Source organism: Taudactylus pleione, unplaced genomic scaffold (genome assembly GCF_031769625.1).
Source record: "Taudactylus pleione unplaced genomic scaffold, aTauple2 ptg000493l, whole genome shotgun sequence".
NCBI lineage: Eukaryota > Metazoa > Chordata > Amphibia > Anura > Myobatrachidae > Taudactylus > Taudactylus pleione.
Window position 1 is genome coordinate 230,980 of NW_028284895.1, and position 8,018 is coordinate 238,997.

The following is an 8,018-nucleotide window of genomic DNA, read 5'->3' on the forward strand; positions in this document are numbered from 1 at the left end:
GTTGCCAAAATACGGGAGACAAATGACGTAGGGTCCCCCTGTATTTACCAGAACCAGCACAGGGCTCCTTCTAGCAGGGGGGGTGATGACACAGCCAGGGAAGCCCTTTCACCAGGCGCATCACCCCTGACCGCTAATCAGCCCAGGCCGGGGATCCCTGGGGAGTTGGGGAACCCCCCAATAAAGGAGTCCCCCTCCTCAGGGCACCCCAGGCCTAGGCTGATAGCCCGGGGCTGTAACATACATGCACACACAAATGTACTCACACATGCATACACACTATCTCACATACTTACCTAGTATCCCTGAAGCCAATCTGTCCTCTTCTCCAGTAGGTAATCCAATGGTGTACCTGTAATAAAAATTCCATACTCACCTCCTCCTATGCATAGATCAGGTCCTCTTCACACAATCCAGGGTCTTGGCAAAAAAAAAATGAAATACCCGGACCCTCGCACTATAGTAGTGTTCTCTAAGAATGCTACTACCTGAACGACAGCTCCGCCAGGATTTCAGTACAGAAATCCCGGTGCGGAGCACTCATTGGCTGAGAGAGGCGAGCCTTCCCTCTCTCAACCAAGGAGCTGTTCTCACCATTGACTCCAATGGTGAGAACCGAGCGTGCCCATTTCAAAACTGGTGACTTGCAACGTCATCGCCCCGCCCCCTCGGCTGGCTTAAATATAGCCATTGTGAGGCCCCATCCATTCAGTCAATGGACAGGGAGCTGGAGAGACCAGCTGAAGAAAGAAGATGCCGCGGAAGCCCTGGAAGGGCGGCGGCCGCACAAAAGAGCTCAATGGCCGCCGCGCTCCAGGTGAAGACGCCGTAGAAGTCCTGGGGGAGTGGCAGCCATGTAAAAGAGCTTAAAGGCTGGCGCTCCACAGGTGAAGGTGCGGCATAATAAAATACTTTAAAAAACAGTGTCTGTTTTATTTTAGTATTTCTTTTGCAGGGGTACTATAGGTGCCAGCAGGCCCTTAATGGTTCTCCAAGTACCAGTATGCGGGGATGCCTGCTGGGACCTGTAGTACTACTGGAAAAGAAAATAAATAGACTGCATGTGTGTATTCCAATGAGCACACAACTCTGTGAATTAGCAGCTCCCCCATTTTGTAAGTAACAGCAATTCTGTGAGCGTTCTGAATCTGCAGTTAACCACAGGGTGTGATGGCATACCGTATCTGTATTGCGCAAGGAACACGTCCATTAAGCCGTCAGCCTTAATGATTGTAATTTCATTGCTTTTTGAAGTTTGAGTAGCAGAAAATCAATAGGTTTTGAGAAATTTCAGATCATGTCTAAGCAGCCTTAATGGGACATGTGAAAACGTAAGGTTTTTTTTCTATGGCATACATATATATATATATATATATATATATATATATATATTTAGAAATCTGCTCCACTGCACAGGACATTATCCTATAGATGCAATACATATACAGCAGATTCCACAGGAAGAAGTTCCAGTTTGTTTGATACAACCATCTTTAAAACAAGTGCAGAACTATTTCGTTAATTGCTAAAAAGAAGTTTTACATCCTGAATCCCACAGCTTCACAGCTTCACAAGATAATTGGGCCCCAACGTGCACATAAAGACCTCTTTAGTATCCTTGGCCACATCAAAGTTATCTTGGACTTTAGTAATGTGTCTGCATAGATTGATTATATTGATTTATTTTAGTTACATAGTAATAAGCTAAAATGTTGTTATATATTTTCCATATGTGTGATGACATTAATGTGTATATAGTGTCTGTGATTTCTTTAGATTGTGTGTGTTTAAATTAGCTGAATCGATTCTCCCTCTTCCTTACCATAACCAATACCCATTAAAGGTTATGGAATAAACTGTTTTATTATTTTATGCAAAGCCCTGTCTGCCTTTCTTTGTGACTATCTGTGGAATCCTTGCCTCTCTGCCGTGGTAGGTAATAGGGAAAAGTTGATGCCAAAGGAAGAATATTCTACCAAAGTAACTCCGTCCTGTAACTACATAACAACATTTGCAGCCTTATCACACCAGGGTATTACATTTGGCATCATGAACAGGATTTTCAGAGTCCAAAGCCAGCCATACCCTCAGCACAAAGAAGATGTCACAAGACAGGCAACCCACATGAGGGGGATCAGCACCCAATGTTGCAGATTCAGTAAGAGCAGTCCCAGTTATGACTCTCGCTACCCCAATCACCATGCGATACTACTTTGGGGGCCCTTGACTCCCAACCTACTCAGCACTGAAACCAGCATCTCAGGAGAATTCAAGGCAAAAATGCAGTCCATGTTGAACATGCAACAACAGGTGGAGATCTTGATGGGACAGTTGAAAGGGCCTGCATTAAAACAGGTACCTTCCTGGCCTATTGAAGAGAAGACGACTGTGGACCAGATCCTCAACAGGCTTGCTACCACCTTTGACACAAGGATGGTGTGAGAACTGAAAATGCACTTTTTTGCTCAAAAGCAACAACCAGGAGAGTCTCTCCTGGACTACGCCCTTAACCTGCAGAAGAGAGGTTGAGCATCCAGACCCTGAGGAAGTGCATGGCAAACACAGAATGTTATTGGACCAGTTCATTGAAGCTGCCAGGGGCGAATTTGCCAATATTCAGCTGCGATTGCTGAGATTGCAGAAACCTGACAGCACATTCCTGGATTTTAAAGATACCGCGATTAAAGTTCTAGGCTCCAGCTTTTCTTCAGAAGTTGATACTCAAGTGTCTTTTCCAGAGTTGCTGGGGTATCGAGAGAATTCTGATTCCCAGGAGTCAAGTTTTAAAGGAGCTACTTACCCACCTGCAGAAACAGGAGTGACAGTGCAGCGTACACATGCATGCATATCTGACTCCAACAGTGAATTACGAAGCTCAACTGGCTGAACTGACACGCGGTGTGACAGAAATGTGCAGAGAGCTGCAGAGTCTGAAAAGACAGCAGGCACAGCTCCAGGAAGAAATGGAATGGTGCCAAGAGAGACAACTCAACAGTTCAAAATGGGAAAGCCATAGCAGCATGGCAAGACTTTCTTCCAACCACTTTGGCTCTCAAGGACAACCCATTTTCCAAAGCAGTGAAAGAAGCAGACATATTAAGAGAGAATGTGAGCAGCCAGACCGATTAAACTCCAAAACCTTGTGGTCACCCCGTTATGTTAGTCTTTGCCCAGTAATTCAAGTTTACATCAATGGAGTATTAATGCCCGCTCTCTTAGACACTGGCTCACAGGTGACCACAATACAACCAAACCAGTTTGAGCAGCACTGGATGGAAGAACAGGTGTTTCCATCAACTTCCACATTAATAAACCCGATTGCCAGTAATGGGCAGTGCATCCCTCGCAAAGGATACTGGGAAGCTGAAGTTCAAATCAGCCAAACAGTGCTACCCCAGCAAGGCTTCATCATCACCACTGTCCAAGATGATGGATTGCCTCCAGTGATAGTGGGCATGAATGTGCTTTGGAACTTGTGTGAGGAACTTATAGCGGCACTCAGAGGAGAGTTGCATACTGTCCAGCTTTCAGAGAAACAAAGCCTTTTACCTGGGAAAAACAAAAGCAAAGGAGGCGTGATGCCCAGACTACCTGCAAGAGTGGAAGATGGACAAGATGAAGCTAGCCAAAAAGAGGTAGAGATCCCCATTTCCAGTGTCCAGATTGTCCAGCAGAATGCTTCACTGTTGGACATGAATCATACAGTATCCAGTTCTAGAAGTCTTATGCAACCCAAACAAGTTACCAGGTGTGATCATTTGGAAGGCAACAGTCAGTTGATAAGATAACTCAAGGCCTTACTGAGGAATGGGAAATACTTGAAGAAGTGACAAAGGCAAGGATCCGATCAGGGCCGGTTCTTGACATTGTGGAGCTCAGCGGCGAAAGTTCACAGTTTTTTAGATGGCGTTCCACTGCGCGCGCTGAGAGCGCATGTGCTTCCGGAAAGAGGGCGTGTCTATGCAGAACACCCCCAATTCATCACATTGTGGGTTGTTTATGAAGTGCTGGGCTTCCCCCAAGCTCTCCCCTCGTGGCGAATAATTGCCATGTGCAGTAATGCGCCTTACACAGTAATGTCCTTTATAAACACACTATGCCACATGCAGTAATGCCCTTTATAAACACATTATGCCACACGCAGTAATGCCCTGTATAACACATTATGCCACACACAGTATTGCTCTGTATAACACATTATGCCACACTCAGTGATGCCCTGTATAACACATTATGCCACACACAGTAATGCCCTTTATAACACATTATGTCACATGCAGTAATAGCCTTTATAACACATTATGCCACACACAGTAATGCCCTTTATAACACATTATGCCACACACAGTAATGCCCTTTATAACACGTTATGCCACACGCAGTAATGCCCTGTACAACACATTATGCCACACACAGTAATGGCCTTTATAACATATTATGCCACATGCAGTAATGGCCTTTATAACACATTATGCCACATGCAGTAATGCCCTGTATAACACATTATGCCATATGCAGTAAGAACCTGTATAACACTTTATGCCATACGCAGTAATGCCCTGTATAATACATTATGCCACATGCAGTAATGCCCTGTATAATACATTATGCCACATGCAGTAATGCTCTGTATAATACATTGTGCCACACACAGTAATTCCCTTTATAGTACAGTATCCCCAATTCAAATTGCACCACACATTAGACCCTTATTCATGTTATAGTGGTGCCCCTTTTACATAATGCCCAAATTAGTGCCCCTTATACACAAGGCCCACAATAGTAGTGCCCTCTATAGTAGTGCCCACATTAATAGTGCCCCCTATAGTAGTACTCAAAGTAGTAATGCCCCCTATAGTAGTGCCCACAGTTGTAATGCCCCCATTAGTAGTGCCCCCTCTAGTAGTGCCTCCAGTACTAATTCCCCCTATAGAAGTGCCTCCAGTATTAATGCCCCCTATATTAATGCCCCCATTAGTAATGTCCCCTTATAGTCATGCTCCCAGGAGTAATGCCCTATAGTCATGCCCCCTATAGTGATCCCCCCTATAGTCATGCCCCCAGTAGTAATGCCCCCTATAGCCATGCCCCCAGTAGTAATGCCCCCCTATAGCCATGCCCCCTTACAGCCATGCCCCCAGTAGTAATGCCCCCTATAGCCATGCCACCTTACAGCCATGCCCCCAGTAGTAATGCCCCCTATAGCCGTGCCCCCTTACAGCCATGCCCCCAGTAGTAATGCCCCCTATAGCAATGCCCCCATGCCTCCTTTCTGAAAAAAAAATACAATTAATATACAAACACAATACTTACCTTAGGCCACGCTCCTGCGTCCTCTGCCGTCCGGTAAGACCGCGGCTCCACCACAGATCTATGGGATAGATGTCATGACGTCCCTTCCATAGTGCTCTCTGCTGGAGCCGGAGCTCAGGAGTGAGCTCCGGCTCCACGGATCTATGGGAGAGACGTCATGACATCCCTCCCATAATGCTCTCTGCTGGAGCCGGAGCTCAGGAGTGAGCTCCAGCTCCACGGATCTATGGGAGAGACGTCATGACGTCCCTCCCATAGTGCTCTCTGCTGGAGCCGGAGCTCAGGAGTGAGCTCTGGCTCCACGGATCTATGGGAGAGACGTCATGACGTCCCTCCCATAGTGCTCTCTGCTGGAGCCGGAGCTCAGGAGTGAGCTCTGGCTCCACGGATCTATGGGAGAGACGTCATGACGTCCCTCCCATAGTGCTCTCTGCTGGAGCCGGAGCTCAGGAGTGAGCTCTGGCTCCACGGATCTATGGGAGAGACGTCATGGCGACTGCCCTAGAACTGTCACTGGATCCGATCCGTAACTTGTGAAGCTGTTGAGGCAGCGAGAAAGGCTGTTTGAAGAGAAGGGACAGTTGTTTCGATGCAGTGTGGATCCCAAAATTAATCACAGGATTATTCATCTTGTGGTCCTGAAGAAATGAGCCTGTTTTTTGTTAGAAAAATATCATGACCAGTCGGGGCACCCTGGGCGCAGAAAGATGGATGTAGGCATCTGCAAAAAGTTCTTTTGGGTTGGCATGAGAGAAGACATTAAGAGATGGCGCCGGAATTGTCCGACCTACACTGTAAGAAGGACCTCACAAACTCTATTTGTCCAGAATCCATGGTCCCAACTTGACTGGGTTGCTGAATTCCAAGGTGGAATGGAAGAGGAACATAAAGTCAATGTACAGCAGATAAGAGAAGAACAACAGAGCTTGGAGAACAGAAAACCACCTGTGCAGCCAAATCCCAGATAAAGTACAGAAATAATCCAAGCCTTATACATGGCAGAGGGGTTGGGGTTTCCTAGACAAAACTTTATGACCTCATGTATGTCCAGGGTTCGATCTGTTTTTTTTATTAGCATTTGTTAATGTAGCATAGGAGACCTAAATAGAATTAGCTGATAGATGTACGTAGCAATGTGAATATTATGTAATTTATTTGCAATTCCCATAAATGTGTAATTTACAGTCATATGACCAAAGTTCGATTTCTTATTTTAATACATCAGGTTGATGGCAACATCTTTTGCGGGAGGACACGCATATTTTAAGCCGTGAAGCGTGTGATATCCCATAAAAACACGACCATTCTGGAAAAGGGCATAGAGGTCAGGTCAGTGCCATTTTGAATACAGTTTATTTAAATAAAAAATAAAAAAACAGCAGTTTGAGGAGTGACAGTTGGAGCGGTGAGGGGAGAGCGGATGACGCCATGGAGCAGAGATGAGCAGCTGATAGAGTGTAAGCAGAAGGGAGAGACACATTAAGAACTGTCAGGTGTAAAATCGTGATCCCGCTGACACCCCCAGCCAAGAGAGGGCACTGCAAGTGTCAGAGACAATAGAGTTGAAAGACTTTATACCTGTGCTGATTTGCTGAGGGAACACTGCCTCAACAACATCCATTGGGCTGGGTGAGATAAATCCTTAAAGTATATATATATATTTAGAAATCTGCTCCACTGCACATTATCCTATTGATGCAATACCTATACAGCAGATTCCATAGGAAGAAGTTCCAGTTTGTTTGATACAACCATCTTTAATACAAATGCTGAAAGATTTTGGGGGTCATTCAGACCCACTCGCCAGCGGCAGTACGCTCGCAAGTGGGTCGATGTTCCCCACTGCGCATGCGCACGACAGAGGGAGCTCCATCGTGCGCATGCGCAAGACCCGGGGAGAGACGGGCTTTCCATCGCTCCGGGTCTCGCACCAAAGGGGGCGTGCTGTCGATGTTGATTGACAGCACGCCCCCTTTGGTGGGCGTGCCGGGGGCGTGCCTGTCAGACGGAGGCGTTCCCATGGGAACGCCTACCGTCTGAAGCCGGCCCCACTGACATCACTAGTGATGTCAGTGGGAGTGATTTTGGCTCTGATAGAGCCAAAATCACTCCAGGGCTTGTGGCAGGGAGACCCTACCGCAGGGTCTCCGTCGCAAGTCCGATGGTCGTGATGGTCAAGACCATCGCGACCATCTTTTTGGACGCTCGTAAATGCTGTGGGTGGTGACCCACAGCTATACGAGCGTCCAGGAGGACGCTCCATTTTCATGGAGGAGGGCCCTGATTCAGAGCGAGCGCTCTGGTCAGAGCGTCCTGCTCTGAATCAGGCCCTTTGCTCATTGCTAACAAGGAGTTTTACATCCTGAATCCCACAGCTTCACAAGTTAATTGGGCCCCAATGTGTACATAAAGACCTCTTTAGTATCCTTGTCCACACCAAAGTTTCCTTGGACTTTAGTAATGTGTCTGCATAGATATTGGTTTGTTTTAATTATAAAGGGCTCTATTTATTAACATTATTTTTACTAAAATAAAGTGAAAAAGGGTGTTTTATGTTTTCACACCCTTTTCACATTATTTTAGTATCACCTACAGTTATTACAGGGCAATTGGAGTAGAATTCGTAAAATTCTACTCCAACCCCTAAGTATCACTTATTTTTAGTAATCAGATCGCATTTCCCATAACTGTAATGGGAAATGTGA

The 8,018-nt window shown here is 46.1% G+C and overlaps 1 pseudogene; it reads left to right on the forward strand.

Moving 5' to 3' along the window:
* The first annotated feature begins 2,101 nt into the window (after positions 1-2,101).
* LOC148502543 (uncharacterized) lies at positions 2,102-6,281 on the forward strand (annotated as a pseudogene).
* The last annotated feature ends 1,737 nt before the right edge of the window (positions 6,282-8,018 follow it).